General features: G+C 43.3%; 1 protein-coding gene across 1 annotated transcript in view; it reads right to left on the reverse strand.

Moving 5' to 3' along the window:
• The window catches only part of ERICH6B (glutamate rich 6B), a 244794-nt gene extending 227395 nt beyond the window's left edge, over window positions 1–17399 (reverse strand). The window contains exon 1 of the mRNA XM_088477424.1: window positions 17315–17399. The gene's annotated coding sequence lies outside the window, so the exon portion shown is untranslated. The remainder of the gene's footprint in view (window positions 1–17314) is intronic.
• Window positions 17400–18228: the final 829 nt, after the last annotated feature.

Raw genomic sequence — 18228 nt, forward strand, 5'->3', positions numbered from 1 at the left:
GTCCAGTGTGGTGAGATATCTGACTGTACCTACCCTCTCTATCAACTTATCCACACGGGGCATGGGATATGCATCAAATTTGGTAACTGCATTTAATTTATGAAAATTGTTACAGAAGCGTAGGCTGCCATCAGGCCTCGAAATCAGAACTATGGGACTGGACCACTCACTATTAGACTCCTCGATGAAACCAAGCTCTAGCATATTCTTAACCTCTTTAGAAACAGCCTCACATTGTGCTTCAGGAATTCTATATGACTTTAGATTGACCTTAACTCCTGGTTCTGTAATGATATCATGGGCGTCTGAGGCCAGTTGCACCAGACCAAAGGACTTTGGGCCTGATTCAGAGCCGCTCACTATATGCGGCCGCTCGCTCCCAGCGTATGCAAATTCAGCGCACGCCCATCAAGGCAGGCAATCGCATGGCAAGGCATTAGCACGCCCACTATGTCTTGGTGTGCAATCTTGGAGAACCGGACCTGCTCAACTCTAATTTATATAGACATGTAAGCTATGAAAAGTTTTGTTTGATTAAATCAACAAATGTATACCTTAAAACTTATGGGTCACTCCAATTAGGAGCGATGTTCTTGCCCCCGCAAGTAAGTGCAGCTGTATGCGGTACCTCCAAACTTGCACATTTTTGTTCGCAACCCCATCAGGCTTTGAGCAAAAATGTGCAAGTCCAGTGTGAGATTGGGCCGTGAGGGGGGGCTAATTACGATACCGTTCCCTGCATTTCTATGCTGTTGCAACAGCAATTTGCGCACTTTGCTCCTATTTGGATTGACCACTTACTGTATGTATACCTTGAACTTAATATATTGCATAAAACACAGTCGGCTTGCTATGGACTGCCTGATAGCCACATGTTGCCTGCCCCTGACATGGAATACTGGAGTAATAAAGGCAGATTGGGAGCAATAATAGTCCTGCTTAGTGCTTAATAAGAACACAATATTTTCTGACTCCCACACCGAGCTGGTGAGAACTAGATGACAAGTTGATTTGAAATATAAAGCCAATTTATCATTTGAACTCAATTACTTCTCACTTCCAGGGTTGGTTCAGATGAAGGGGCTGACTGCCCTGTAGCTGTTGTAATACTGAAACAACATCAGACATTATCAACCTGCTTCTTTCTGCTGACATAAATGTCTGAGGCCAGATGTGTTGTTTAGCACTGTAAAAAATGGTACACGCTGAAAATGGCTATTTGTTTTTCTCCCAGGCAAGTTGTTCTGGCTTTCTTCTTTAATTAAAGAGAAGTACTATTAGCTTGTACTGTAATGAGCGATTTATTCATTTCAAATATGTACTGGTTCAGTTTTGCATTAAAATTATTATTAGCTAATTCTCGTTTGATTTTTGGTTTAATAAAAAACATTTTCATTTCTTTTCACAAATTCCATTACAAATTTCCATTTTGGAAACAAATACATTATTATTATTATTACCAGTTATTTATATAGCGCACACATATTCCAAAGCACTTTACAGAGAGAATATTTGGCCATTCACATCAGTCCCTGCCCCAGTGGAGCTTACAATCCAATCTATATTCCCTACCACATGCACACAAACACAGGTTAATTTTTTTTGGGGGGGGTTTGGACCAATTAACCTACCAGTATATTTTTGGTGTGGGAGGAAACCAGAGTACCCGGAGGACACCCACACAAGCACAGGGAGAATATACAAACTCCACACAGTTAGGGCCATGGTGGGAATTGAACCCATGACATCATTGCTGTGAGGCAATAACGCTAACCATTACACAGTCTGTGCTGCCCTACATGATCATTATCACATATACTGTGCAGTAGAGAGCTGGAGGGAGGCCTCATCCCCTCCTTCACTTACAGCTATTGTAATACACTGCATGCTGCTTGGTGGCACGAGCGATGATGGACAGTTGCCACGTCTAGCCTCTGAGACTACATCTCCCATAATTCAGAGGGCAGCCATTTCAGCGCCTGCGCAGTGGAGAGAAGAGGACGCTACAGAAGGCGGACAGTAGTGATCACTATCAACAGCTCTGCCATTGATGGTCGATTGTTTTCCACCATCAGCAATTAACCAACTCTATTCAAATGTATGGTTGCAAACAAAGAAAAGCCAATTACTACACTAAAAACTCCACCTGCTTGGATAATTTAAAAAAATTTTGGATGACGATTAGGGGTCTTCTGACAGCCCAAATTGGGGGCCTTCTGATTGCCCAAATTGGGGGCCGTCTGACAGCCCCATCAGATGGGGGTCTTTTGCTAGCCCATCAGACTAAGATATGGAGGCCTTCTGTCAGCCAATCAGACTAAAGGCCGCTGTACACTAGACCATGTCCAGTGTGTATGGCATTGGCAAGTGCGTACATACTTGGTGATGTTGGGAGCGATGGAGTGACAGCAGGGGCCATGCTGCATTTGGCGGCATGGCCCCCGCTAATGATATCGTGGACCTGCACGTCGCTGATAACACGCGGTAGTGCGCATTTTCAGCTACATTGCAGGTACACACTAGAAGATATGCCAGATATGTCGTTCCAATCTGCTGGATCGGACCACATATCGTCTAGTGTGTACCCAGCATAAGAAATGGAGGCCTTCTGCCAGCCCATCAGAGTAAGAAATGGAGGCCTTCTGCCAGCCCATTTGAACCTCAAATCTCGCAAATATCCATATTTCCTTCTACCGACCACCATGAAAGGCCCATGCGGACAGATGGTGCTCCTGGCCCTAGCAGGGTATAATCTGCCTAAATAGAGCATAAGAAGGGAGTGCCCTCTAGGTCTAATAGAGCAAGGTGGGCATACTACTGACAACCGTTCTTTCCCACCCATAAGCCAACATGAAATGACAGGGAGGGAGGGATTTCCAGAAGAAAGAGGATGATTAACTATACTTGCTAACAACCCTCCCCCTAAAGCCCTAAGCCACCTGATAGGTACACTAACTGTCTATAAAAATCTGACCCAACCTCCTATTCCTGATGCTGTTGTCACGGGCCGGCGAAGCCCGCACCCTGTGCCAGGGGGTATCATTATTCTTCTAACATGAAAATACAGGCTTATTTGATGTCACTTCTGGTGTTGATTCTGGCAGAAGGGAATAACCCAAGAGCCAACAAAGACGTGGCCAACTTTTAATATTGGGGACCCAAAGCTGAAAACACTCTGAAGAAAAATGATGGTGTACTGTAGTATGATAAAATAAAATCTTTAAGTGGAATATAAAAACATACCAAATTAAAATGCAGTCACAATGAATTTGGATAATCAGCCAAGCAAGTGGTTGCCAAGCATGTGTAATGGTTAACAACAGTACAGGAGACAAATCATGTATAGCATTGTAGTAGTGGACAACTGATGTTTGCTTTTTCCTTCTTGTAATGTGGTTGTGGAAGACATCACCCAAGTGACCACCACTATGTGATAGTGTCCAACCTGATTATAACTGCATTTTAATTGATTTTGTATGCTTCTATATCCACATGATTAAGAGGGATATCATACTACACCACTAGTTTTATCCATGTTGTCAGATTGATTTCAGTATTGTGTCTCCGGTACTAACAGTAAACCATCTCTGCTTTGTCCTTGGACTACTCCCCTCTGCCAAAATGAACAAAAGAAGTGTTATTGTAAAAGCCTGCATTACAGAAAGAATCACCAACACACATATATACTGTAGATTCCTGGTTTTGCTGAAAACATGAAAGAAATGATACCGTACTCATCGGATATATTCATTCCAATTTAACATGTAAAGGAAACAGTGGCTCTGAATATGCTTATAATTGCTATGGTTCTCATGAGATGTCTTTTTCCAGGTTTGGCTGCTTAAAAATGGAGTGTGATAAATTATACTGATTGATGAATAAATGCCAATAAAAAAAAAAATCCTATGAGAGATTTTTAATTGAGAGCGCGGAAATATGATGGATCCCCTGAAGACGTTACAAGGCAGATCGAAGGCGGCTATGGAAATGAGTTCGATAAAATACATTCCAAATGATCTTTCAGGCTTCTTGTTTAAATAGTATCCAAATAAGTGAATGCAATCCAGTACTTAATGATTAAAAACTAAGGATACACTTAACAGATTGTATTCCTTTAAAGGTTGCTCAATATTTTACTCATGAGTGTGTTTCTTCTTGCATCAGTAACCCCCTTTAATTCTCTGTGGCAATCAAAGCTGACATGTCTCCTGGAGTCAGCAGAACTACCTTAATTTATCAAAATGCAGGTTACATTTAGGGCAGGCTTCTTGAAACGAAAAATTATTCTGGCATTTTCTGAAGACTGTGCTGGTGTTTTACTGCTATAAATGAAAAAGGGGATTTCCTTCATCAAACTCCTTGTTGTTTACTTCAATAACTTTACTATGAAATAAAGATTGAAAATATGAATTTAATTGGAAATATTGCTGTGTGCACATTAAGGCGATAGCATTACTATTAAAAAGTCTGTTTTCCCTGACAATGTCTCTCCATCTAGAAAAAAACGGATTTTCCCTGCACGTCTAATAAGCCCATGTCTCTTCTTCTAATAAACTAAAAAGAAATAGTTTAGGGTAAATTAGAATGGGAGTCACTAGCCAATGCTGAGAGAGAAATCTACTCTATTTTCTAGAATGTTTGGTTATTGTGGCCTGACATATGCTAAAGCCATAAATTCCCCACACTTCCATTCAGGTCCCAGTTATGATTAAAAAAAAAAAAATTGTTTTGTAACCTATATGTACTAGATCTGTTAACTACCAGGAACATTTATATAAGTAACACATACAAAATATATAACAAAATATAGCTGCATTATTACTCCATCTACCAACATGGCAGAAACCATTTAACTATTGCAGCAAATAAAGTAGCATTTTTGAATGAAGTGACGGTCAAATAATACAAGGAACATCCCAGTGACCACCATATAATGCAGGCGCAGTGACTGCCAGATAATGCAGGGAACATTGCAGTGACCGCCAGATAATACAGGGAACATCCCAGTGACCACCATGTCATGCAGGGAACATCGCAGTGACCACCAGATAAAGTAGACGCCAGATAAAGCATAGAGCTTAACAGTGACTGCCAAATAATGCTTAGAGCTATAACAGTGACTGCCAAATAATGCATAGGGCATAACAGTGACTGCCAAGTAATGCATAGGGCGTAACAGTGACTGTCAAATAATGCATAGGGCGTAACAGTGACTGCAAAATATTGCAGAGCGTAACCGTAACCGCCAAATAATGCATAGAGCGTAACAGTTATTGCCAAATAATGCATAGAGCGTAACAGTGACCGCCAAATAATGCATAGTGCGTAACAGTGAGTACCAAATGCTTAGAGCGTAACAGGGAGTACCAAATAATGCTTAGAGCATAACAGTGACCGCCAAATAATGCTTAGAGCATAACAGTGACCGCCAAATAATGCTTAGAGCGTAACAGTGACCGCCAAATAATGCTTAGAGCGTAACAGTGACCGCCAAATAATGCTTAGAGCGTAACAGTGACCGCCAAATAATGCATAGAGCGTAACAGTGACCGCCAAATAATGCATAGAGCGTAACAGTGACCGCCAAATAATGCATAGAGCGTAACAGTGACTGCCACATAATGCATAGAGTGCAACAGTGACCGCCAAATAATGCTTAGAGCGTAACAGTGACAGCCAGATAATGCATAGAGCGTAACAGTGACTGCCACATAATGCATAGAGTGTAACAGTGACCGCCAAATAATGCTTAGAGCGTAACAGTGACAGCCAGATAATGCATAGAGCGTAACAGTGACCGCCAAATAATACATAGAGCGTAACAGTGACAGCCAGATAATGCATAGAGTGTAACAGTGACCGCCAAATAATGCTTAGAGCGTAACAGTGACAGCCAGATAATGCATAGAGCGTAACAGTGACCACCAAATAATGCATAGAGCGTAACAGTGACCGCCAAATAATGCTTAGAGCGTAACAGTGACCACCAAATAATGCATAGAGCGTAACAGTGACCGCCAAATAATGCATAGAGTGTAACAGTGACCGCCAAATAATGCATAGAGCGTAACAGTGACTGCCAGATAATGCACAAGGTCAGGAGTCACGCTGGCAACAAGCAGGGACAAGGTACAAACTACATGCCACTATTCAAGTGTAATCAACAGTGTTTGAGTACACTTATAAACTGGCAAATGTTTTGCAGCCTGTCCCTGCTTGTTCCCAGCCGATCCTTCAGGTAGGGAGAGTCCTGACTCACTGATGAGAGGAGGAGCAGAAGCTCAGCTGCCAACCACCCCGGCGGCTTCATTTCAGACTGATCGTCTTGTTAATCAGCCCCCTGGCTCTAGCGCTCGCCTCCCCCCCATGGATGGAACAATATGAAGAGCTCAGTAGCAGCCTTCTCAACAGTAGGCTGTTGCTGCCTGTCTGAGTGTGACAGGCGCAGCGGCAGCCAGCAGAAGCAAGAATTGTCCCAGTAGCTGCTGCAGGGAGAGCGACTCTCCAGCCTGGCACCTCCCTGCAGTGCAGGACTCGCTGAGCGGGTTGCGCCAGCCCTGCGTGCAGTCGTTTCACAGTCTGCAAGTGGATACACTCCTTAACACCTATGAGGGCGGCTTGTACTGCTACATCTGAGAGGTGTATCATAAACTTGATTTACATGCAAATGTAAATGAGCCCCAATATCTACTTGTTGATGAAAACACACTAATACTGTTCAGAAAATACATGTAGCCATAGGGATCATTATGCCTTATAACCAATGCAGGGAAATGATACTAATGATCCCATTTAAATGTATATATTTTAGATATGTGCCCCGACCCCCAGTGTTTTGGTTTGGGTTTTGGATCTGTATCTCCTCTGGTTTTGGATCTGAATTGGTTTTGCCAAAACCACCCTTCTGTGTTTTGTTTTGGGGTTTTGGATCTGGATTTAAAAAACAATAAAAAATAAATCATAAAAACAGCTAAAATCACATAAAATAGGCCTGTTTTTGTTCCTACAGTATTATTAACCTCAAAAACATTTATTTCCACTTGTTTCCAGTCAATTTTGACCACTTCACAGCACACAATATTGATTTTTTTCCATCTAGTTAAGGGTCAAAAGGTTGCATCCAGCTAGCTGGTTAACTAAGCTAAGCGGCAGCAGTGGGCGGCACTAACATGTGGCAGTTCAGCTTCCAACATGGCACAGAGTGGCATTGCAGTGGTAGACAGGATGGCAGTTTGATAAACTATACGACCCCTAGGAATTTTAAAAACCAAGAATGTTTTCCTTAACTAGGTCAGAGGCCCGACAGAGTTGGAATGTTTATGGACTGAAGACAGGGAAAGGACGGTAGGATTGATTCGTTTTTAATTTATTTAATTTAATATTTTGATTCTTAAAAAAAAATTATGAGGTAAGATCAATCTAGGATCAGGTTCTTCAGTTCCTAAAAGATATCTTTGATCTGGAGGAGGTTTTTTAATGGTTTATACATCATGATCTAATAAAAAAATGAGGTGGCCTTCCTTGTGGAGTTGCTGCTAAAACATACTGTACACAGATGTTTACTAGTTTGTACTCAATTTGAGCCACCAAATTGATGGAGTAGTGCTCCGCCCACTCCATCAATTTGGTGGCTCAAAATTTTCTTTAAAACAAATGAAAGGGGCATACAGGAGATGCTGTCTGTGGCCATTACAATTTCTAGACATTCATAAACCATAAAATTAAAAATATCAGGCGCAATGCCCCAAACAGCACATTATGCAAAGAAAGGAGGTGCAAGATGGAATTGTCCTTGGGCCCTCCCACCCACCCTTATGTTGTATATATGAAACAGGACATTCACATTCACAAACCAATCACTTCAGCGACAGGGACTGCCACTTGTGGCTGAAATTATTGGTTTGTTTGGACCCACCACAAGACAAGCTGCCAATGCACAGTGGACATTGGTGGCAATGATCCCATACACAAACTGGCCTTACAACATAGGTAAGATCAGATGTCATCATTGTCATCCCCATCAGTGTGTACATCCTCTTCTTCACACAATATTAATTTGTCCCCGCTGGAATCCACCATTACAGATGCTTCTGTATTTTGTTTACTTAATTGCTGGTAAAGGTCTTCCTCGTGGAATTTGTAATTCATTTTGATGAACATCATCTTTTCCACATTTTGGGGAAGTAATCTCCTATGCCCATCACAGACAAGGGTCCCGGTTGCGCTGAAAACTCTTTCAGAGTACACACTGGAAAGTGGGCAACTTAAGTAAAGCGAAGCCAGTTTGTGTAAGGGACTCCAAATTGCCTCTTTTTCCTGCCAGTAGTGAAACGGACTGTGTGACATGACAATTTGGATGCTATCCCTAAAATAATCATCCACCATTCTCTGAATGGTGACCGTATCAGACAAAGTCACAGTAGACATGTCACTCATTGTAGGCAGTTCTTTCAGACCCAACCAGATGTCATTAGTTTTTGCTGACTGATCTGCATCACTACCAGCAGTGGGTCTCTTAGGAAAATTTATTTTTTTCCTGCCAGCCGCAGAAACTGGAGGAGGAGATGCTGCCGTGTCATATGCCGCTTGAGCTAACAATTTTTTCACCAACAGCTCTTTGCATCTTTTTAGATTTATGTCCGTCAGAAAGAAAGACACAAGGTATGACTTAAATCTAAAATCAAGTATGGTCACCAAAATATAGTGATCTGATTTCAAGAGATTGACAACCCTTGGATCCTGGCAAAGCGAATGAAGGGCTTGATCTACAAGTCCAACATACTTAGCGGAATCACTCCGTTTCAGCTCCTCCTTCAGTTTCTCCAGCTTATTTTGCAAAAGTCTGATTAGGGGAATGACCTGACTCAAGCTGGAGGTGTCTGAACTAACTTCACATGTGGCAAGTTCAAAGGGTTTGAGAACCTTGCACAACAGGGAAATTATTCTCCACTGCGCTTGACTAAGATGCATTCCCGCTCCTCTCCCTATGTCATAGGCAGTAGTGTAGCCTTGGATGGCCTTTTGCTGCTCCTCCATCTGCTGAAGCATATAGAGGGTAGAATTCCACTTAGTTACTACCTCTTGCTTCAGCTGATGGCAGGGCAAATTCAACAGTTCTTGCTGGTTCTGCAATCTTCGACACGCAGTTGCTGAAATGTCGAAAATGTCCAGAAATCTTTCGAGCCACTGAGAGCATCTCCTGCACGCCCCTGTCATTTTTTTAAAATATTGCACCACCAAATTAATTGTGTGAGAAAAACATGGGATGTGTTCGAATTCGCCCACATGTATGGCTCGCACAATATTGCTGGCATTGTCAGAAATAACAAATCCTGAGGAAAGTCCAAGTGGGGTAAGCCATTTTGCAATGATTTCCCTGAATTTTTCTAAAAGGTTCTCAGCGGTATGCCTCTTAGTGAAACCGGTGATACACAGAGTAGCCTGCCTCTGAATGAGCTGGCATTTGTTAGATGCTGCTGCTGTTTGCACTGTTGGAGGCAATACACCTACCCGGTGGGCTGTCACAGTCATGTCATCTTTAGTTTGCCCTGTCCCACTTGTCCACATATCTGTGGTTAAGTGAACAGTGGGCACAACGGCATTTTGGAGGACATTAATAAGGTTTCTTTAATGTCCTTGTACAGAATGGGAATTGCTATTCTAGAGAAGTGGAATCTAGAAGAAAATCCACTGCATTAATTGCGGATACTGGACACACATCTTTTACCAGCTTAGCTGTTATGGTGTCAGTAATCTGCTGTGCAACTGGGTGTCTGCTGTCACCATTGTTCACCATTGCAAAATGATTGTTTGACAGTCAATTGTTTGGTTAAACTAAAAAGTAGTCTTCTTCCTGGTCCACTTTTGGAATGAGGACCCACTCACAGCAGCAGCAACAGGCGTAACACTCAAGGATCCTTCTGAGAAACCATGGATAGGAGAGGAGTCAGTCATTCTTATGAAATTGGATGCAGGACTAGTTCCGATCATGATTGACGATGTTGATGATGATGCATGTGTTGGTGGTGGAGATTGCAGGCACTTGGATCCAGATAGAAGGGAGCAGCTATGTGACACTGGACTGATTGTTGTTACGTTTGTTTTAGCCAAAGTTTCTGAATTTGAAAAACCCTTTTCAATTTGATGAATGTGATGCAAGTGACGTAACAGGGAGGAGGTTGCCAGATGGTTAAGGTCCTTACCTCTACTCACTTAGCAACTGCTACAAATGGCTTGGCAAAGGTTGTCCGGATTTGGGTGGAAATAATTAAAAACACATGAGAAGTGGATTTTTTCCTCCTTTGCCCAGGCATGACAACAATGGGATTTTTCCCCCCATGGGCAACAACTGTTGCCTGATTTACAGTTTTTATACAATCATCATCATCAACATCCTCATCACCCTTGTTGTTATCGGCAACTACATAACTATCCTCATCCTCCTGATGCAATTCCACAGAAGCATCCTCGATTTCTACATCAGCATGTTGACTTGTGCTGCTCATTTTTAGAGGGCACACAAATGGTGGAAGGAGGATCCTCTTCAAGTACAGTATTAGAAAGGTCAGGCTCACACATGGCAACCACGGACACACTTGGACTCTCCTCGGGGATCTGTGACTTTTCGGAGCACACAGTTGGTGTCTTATTCGTCTTAACAATTTTAATTTTTTTTATACCTCTACTACAAGCAGAATGGCTTAAATCATCACAACTAGAATCTCCAATCATTCATAAAGGCCTAGGCCTTATCCTTTCCTTGGCACTTCGTGTAGTGAATGGCATATTGCCAATTTTTTGTTTTTCTAAAGCTAACTTAGCTTTAGATATTTTTTTCTTTAACAGGGTAAAAGTTGATTTTACATTGCCTTACTTAAGCCCTGGGGCATGGACCTTCATAGATTACGTTGACGGCCATGCATCGTCATCATGACTGCTGCTGGTAGCTACAAGACTGGTATGTGGTTCCTGCTCTCCTGCCATGTGACTGTTCTCCATACTCACTGTGGTCTTGCAGCAGTGTCATCAAGCAATTATAGCACGGCTAACGCATACACAACCACCCCCCAAAAAAAATATTTTTAAAACTGGGGAAGAGCACTCCTGAATGAGGCAGCAGCCCCTTGATAAACAACACAGGCAGCACCCCTGCGCAGCTACGTTGCTGATAAGTGTGGCTAACACACACACACAGAAAAAAACACTTATTAATTTTTTTTTTACACTGGTGTGGAGAGCACCCCTGAACGAGGCACCAGCCCCTTGATAAATGACACAGGCATCACCCCTGCATAGCTACGTTGCTGATAAGTGTGACTAACGCACACATACAGAAAAAAAAACACTTTTATTAATTTTTTTTCACACTGGGGGAAAGCACCCCTGAACGAGGCAGCACCCCTTGATTAATGACACAGGCAGCACGCTTGGCACAGCTACGTTGTTGATAAGTGCGGCTAACGCGCACACACACTGAAAACCCCCCCTTTTTTTTTTTCACACTGGGGGTGAAGAGCACCTCCGATGGACAGAGCACCCCCTGGACAACACAGCAGCACCCCTTTATGGACTGCAGTGACACAGGAGCCACTGAAGCCTCCCTTTTCTGTCTGCAGCGCAGCTCCTATAGACAACAACACAGCCCTTATGGACAACAGCACAGCCCAGCTAGCCCCTATGGACAACAACAGCCAGCCCCTATGGACAACAACCATCCCCTACAGACAACAGCAGCCAGCCCCTATGCACAATAACAGCACAGCCACTATGGTCAACAACAGCACAGCCCCTCCCTAGCTTCCTCTTCACAGCCAGAATGAAAATGGCGGTGAGTGCAGGAAACTTTATAGGATCCAAAAACCTGCGAGAATCCGACAGCAGGAGGATGACTTTTTGCCTCACTTTGAGATACAAGTCAGGCGGGCAAACCCGAGCTGGACTCGGATCTCACCTCGGATCTGCATGTTCGGGTGGGCTCGGTTCTCTGAGAACCGGACCCGCTCATCTCTAATACATTTGTTTTTTTCTTTATATAACAGCTACATAACGAGTAAGGTGCAATCAGGGAGATTGCTATACTCTTCAGGGAGACAAGGAGATTGCTACTATTTCAGGGAGTCTCCCTGACAATAAGGGAGAGTTGGCACAGAAACAGACAAATATCAGGTGCACAACTCCAAATTATTAATAATATATAAATGCAATAAAATTTGGCAATCAATAAAGGTTTTTAGTATAATCATGGCCAAGGTTATGGGCCTACCCACCATATCCAGGTAACCTCTTTATGGTAAGTCCCTAACATACTAGGGTTCAAATCCAGAGCGCAGGACCCCCCAAAACTGGCCCAGCCAAGCTGCCCCATAGTAAGAAAAGTGCAGTGTAAAGAGATAGTTACGAGCAGCTGCATATAAAGAATGAAAATAAAAAAGTGAAGTACATATATATTAAACACACAGTGAAGGGTTAAAATGTGTTATAAAGGAAAATGTGTTATAATGCGGTGCCTTGAAACAGATCAACCAATGCAATCCAGGGGGACCCACGCCCCAAAAATGAACCAAAGTTGCACTACAGTATATAACTTGTAGGACTAACCTAGAATTGTGCCTAATACCAGTGTGCATATACATTACCAGAGTCCATGCTTTTAAACCTATAAGGAAGGGTGCTAATCCAGACTGAGGGCGTCTCCTTTCCCTCAGAAGTGCAATAAAGCACATTAAATGGAGTATATGGGAATGAGGGAGAGTTGGCAAGTATAGAGTAAAGCCATACTTGTCTACTCTCCTGGGAATCGCGGGAGGATCCCGATTTTTTGAGTTACCCCCCGCACCCCTGAAAGAGTACACAGATCTCCTGCATTTTCCGAGAAATTTGCTTGTCCGTGAATCATGGGGCTTTCTTGTAAAGGGGCGAACCCTAATGATGGCTATAGTCTGGCCCCACCCCCCGAAGCTTAGAGCAGTAGCTCCTCTCTGGCTGCTCCCGGAAAGTATTCCTGAAAAGTCGGTAAGTATGAATAAAGCAAAAAAGAGCAAGTAACTTTGCACCCGGACATAGCATGCTGCACTGCAAGGGATGACATTTTTTTTTTTTTTTTTTGGATGCAGGGTAATTATTGGCTGCCTTTGCATTTAGCCCACATATGCTGGACAGGTTTATTTTAACACTGCAGTCAGGGGTATTTTAAGAGAGAGGGGGCCCGTGTGCAGTGTCCATTTGGGCCCCCTCCTCTCTGTCAGCGCACTGAACGCAGTACATTCTGGCTTCATGCCAGAATCTACTGCGTATGCGCAGGTCTCCAGAAAAATGGTGGTAGTGCCTTTTTCCAGGGGACATCTTTTCTGCTTATGCGCACAAAGCCCCGACGTCCAGTGGAAGGAGTCGGACAGGGATGGAGGGTTCCAAAAGGGAGGGAGCGGGGTGTGCACCGCCAGTTAATGCTCCCGCAGTCAAGCTCCGAAAGTATTGTATTTTCAGAGCTTGATGCATTTCTGTCCCCATACTAGTGTATGTGATATCTCCTGCTTTACCTTTTTGATAATTGGCCCGGACACTTAATTTCTACAAAAGCAGGTGAAAATGTTCATTTTCACCTGCTTTTGTAGAAATTAAGTGATAATGAATAGACCCCTAAGAGAGATCCCTCATTTGACATGTTGTTACAGGCTACATTCTTAATGTATTTGCAGATAACAAAGATCTCTGTATTTCTATTACCATGTAGTAATTAAATTCATGATCCTGCCAGTCATAATACCGATGCTGGCATCCTGACAGGGTTAGAATACCGACACTTTGTCGAGCGGTATGCTAACCCTCCCCCTCTCCCTACCCTAACCATTCCTCTTCGGTGCCTAACTCTAACCCCCCCCCTAGTGACTAAACCTAACCTCCTCTTTCCAGCACCCGAAACCTAACTCTCCCCCCCAGTGCCTAACCCTACCCCTCCCCTTAGTGCCTAACCCTCCTCCTAACTCTGCTACTTACCATCAGGATACTGATGGTCGGGATTCCGACACCGGCATTCTGACCTCCAGAATCCCCTCCGTCGGTATTTTAACCGTATCCCAGGACAACAACAGATTAACTTAGCGTTTAGTTGAAAACATACACAGCTTCATAAGGGTGACAACCATTTCCTTTATAATGTTATGGATGGGACATCGATAGCTTTTATATTGATGCTACTATTGGTACATGACCATACATGTCCCAAAAAAATAAATCACACACAAATATAGGCACTACTTACTGATGTTTTTGACCTTAAGCCACCAAAGTTAATTTTTGCTGTTGTTTTGGGACAGTGAAGGTTTGTCTGGGGATGGGAAGGTGGGGTGAAGAGGGCATTGGTGAAAAATATTGATGACATTGATAGCAGTAAAACATCTCACCATCATTGGGTAATCCTTGAACATACACCTCAAAATATTGTTGTTTGCAAAAGCATTAATGTTTATTCCTTGTCCCTATAATGTGTTTAAAGCTTTCAAAATGTTCCTCAATACCCAATGATATCACAAGGAACGACTCCAAGTACACAATAATATAAACAATAAACACATCCATTTGACTGAGTATCACATATTCTCAAATGACTCATTTATTTATTGCCAAGAAAACAGGTTTTTGTATAAAATTTGCAAATAAAGAGAACTGGCACCACACCTGTACACTATTGATTTCCCTTAAGACTTGAATCGTTATATAATATTCAGAATTTACTGTATTGCAACATTTTATAATCAATTTCTTTACTTTATACCCAACATAAATTAAGGCTTTGCAAGGTACTGAAGCATCTGTTGAGCAAATTATCTATTAATTACACACTTTGAAAACCACAGGTGCACCTGTCTGTTTACTAAGCTAAAAACACTTCATATCAAATTCTGCATGTCTACTTGGTGTTCATTAAAAATATGCAGATAGAAATCAGTGTGTGTCCTTAATTTTATATGTATGGCTGTTACTTGGTAATAATGGGAGTTTTTGGCACTCCAAATGTTATCTTAATGTAAAAAAAAAGCCTTGGAAAAAGTCCATTGGAAGAGCAAGTTACATATCAATAGCAGCTTTCAGGACATCCCAGCTTCTGTGTGAGTAGATAATCTACATTTATCTCTATCCCACCACTGATGTACACACACTAGGAATCAAAGTCAGCTTACTGCAGTGTAAGTAAGGAGCGCACATAGGGCCTAATTCAGAGCCGCTCGCTAGATGTGATCGCTCGCACGATGTGTATTGTGGTGCTACCACACCGCAGTGCTACCACAGGCAGTGCTACCACACCGCAAAGCATTAGCACGCCCAATATTTCTTAGAGCACGATCACATAGTGTATGCAGACACCCACCAGCCTGTTTTAAGACGCCCACTTGTGCACGTCATGTCCAGGAAGTGTATGCAACCATCGGTACATCGGATGCTATCGCAGCACTTGAGGTTGACCATACCCTGCCGCGAGCACTTCAGTGTAAAAACAAGCCAGGTGACTGTACTATGATGCTGTCTTAAAATTATGCACACCTCTAATACCCCTTTTCCACCTAAATTCCGGGTCTGACCCGGAGTTGGAACAAAGTTCCTATCCGGATCAGACCCGGAATTTTGCCGGCGCTGACTCGGGATATTCCCGAGTCAGCGCCGCTCACACCGCAGTCGGGTCTGCATAGACCCGGCTTTTGCGGAGTGAAAGTGGTCGCTTGGAGATGACGTCATCTCCAAGCGCCACTGAAGCCGGACCAATCAGCCGGCTAGCAGCGCACTCCAGGTCATCGTGACCCGGAGTGCGCTGTTCCCATAGCAGGGTTTCACGGGATACGCCCGTGTTAAACCCTGCTAGTTACCTGGGTTGGATTGCCGGGTCACTCGACCCGACGATCCAACTCTCTGCCCTTTTACACCAGGGAGCTGCCCGGGTTAACCCTTCAAAAACCCGGGTTTTAGCTCCGGTGTAAAAGGGGTATAAAACACTGTTGAGATGGTCAGGCAAGCCTGCGTTTGCAGCTCCATTCCCCCGTTTTTAATGGCCAGTCCCTGTTACCACCTACAAACGGCTTCCCCTGTCACTCACTCTGCTGGGCTGTCTATGTGCAGCAGCTGAATGCATTGTAAACTTTCGCTAAGGTATGCACATGCGCACACTGCACACACTGCATACCATCAGAAGCAGCAAGAGTATACATCTTATACCTCTTTTCCACCAAAAACCCAGGTCCGACCTGGGTGTTTGGACATGGTTCCAACCCTGGTCAGACCCAGGTCAGACCCATTTACACTGCACCTTTGATCTGGGTTACTCCCAGGTCAGCCCTGTTCACACTGAACTCAGGTCTGCCCTGCTAAACCTGTGAGGTCATAAAAAGTGGGAGGTGAATGCTCCACAACCACCAATCCGGTCATTTTAGGCATGATCCAGATCAGATAACCTGGGTTGCACCGTTTACACTGCACCATTACCTGGGTCCATCCTGGGTCCAACCCTGGTAGCTACCTGGGTTGGATTGCTGGGTCACTTGACACAGGTTATTTTTCAGGTATCCTTTTACACTGAGCTGCAACCTGGGTAGACCCTGCAAAAACCCAGGTTTTTGCTTTGGTGTAAAAGGGGTATTAGCGAGCGGGTCTGAATCAGGCCCATTGCTCAACTGAAAACACTGAAGGGTAGATTTACTAAAGCTTTCAATCAGATTCTAGGGGGTATATTATTATAAGTCATTTAAAATCGATCAAAATCGATCAACATCAGTGTTGTGTTTCTGGGGCTAAATCACACATTTACTAACAGACAATTTTTGATTTTTTTTTCTTTTTTAAGTATTAGTAAATGTGTGATTTAGCCCCTAGAAACACAACAACGATCTTGATTGATTTTGATCAGTTTTAAATCGATCAAAATCTATTAAAATTGATTTAAAATTTATTTACTAAATATACCCATACTGTAGCTATCATTCATTTCTCAATTGCATCCCATATAGAATAGACATAAATCTGATTAGTTGCTATGGGCAACACCTTTTAGATGCTTTAGTTGATCTACTCCTAAATCTGCTCTTGTGTATACTGTTACTTGAAGTAGCAGGATTGTTTTAAGTAGAGTCTTAATACCATTGTAAATAAATAAACACTCTTCACTGATTTAATTAGCCACAGCAGCACTGTAGTGTTTCAGCAGTAACAAGGCAGTGTTATAACATCAGTTTAGCTGTATTGTAACATGGTAGTATAACAACATAACAGGATTACAGCAAAGTAGTATATCAACATAACAGTATAACAACATAACAGGATTACAGCATACCACATAGAGGTTCACAGTTACAGTTCCTTCCACGTCACAGAGCAAGCACAATTCTTCACTACCAGGTCCTAAAATAGGCTTTGATTTAACCAGACTTGAGGGAGGGATGGAGTTACAACCTAAATCCTGGGAGATTAACCCCTTCCTCATATGGGGCAGTCTATCACTCTGCCAAATCCACTCCCCCTAGTCCTACTGGCTTCATCATAATACAAAACACACTTATATGGGATAGATTGTGACAACATTAACATAGGCATATGTATAAAGGGTGCAGCATGTGCTGTGCACATGGCCCCAGTGGGGTCCTGCACCACACACCTTGAGCATACCTACCTGGTGCCAGAAAGTGGGTCGCAAGTGGGTCCCCCTTCCCACATGATCCCATCTTCCTAGTGACATCTTCAGAAAGGTATGCCGCGGGATGTAGTTTGGAAGCCGACGGTCTAAATCCCGATCGCCGGCTTCCAGATGTTCTAATCCCGGCGTGGTACTAATGACAGGGAGACATCTAAATCTAGACGCCTGTCATTAACCAGATGCCGGAAGACCGACGCCTGGCATCCCGATCGAAGTGATGCAGGGTGCCGGGAGCGGACAGCCGCGGTGGGGAGGGTTAGGGGGGGAATTAGGTTAGTGATACTTACCTTAGGGACGATCAGGATTTTCACCCTTGCCGGGCAGCCGCTGTCGGGATTTGAACAGCCGGACGATACCTACTACACCCTACGCCGCACAGTGAAAGCAAAGACTCTGGCACTATGCTAGAGCATTAGCTATTTTGCTATCTTGCGACTATTCACCATCTTCCTGAATATCACTGGGAAGATGGCGCCACAGAGGAGGGTGGACACGCTTTCTGGAACCAAGTAAGATGCGGAGGGATGGGGTGAGGGGCTGCTGCTTAGAGGAGG

The sequence above is a fragment of the Taudactylus pleione genome, unplaced genomic scaffold (assembly GCF_031769625.1).
Source record: "Taudactylus pleione unplaced genomic scaffold, aTauple2 ptg000005l, whole genome shotgun sequence".
In the NCBI taxonomy this organism is placed as follows: Eukaryota; Metazoa; Chordata; class Amphibia; order Anura; family Myobatrachidae; genus Taudactylus; species Taudactylus pleione.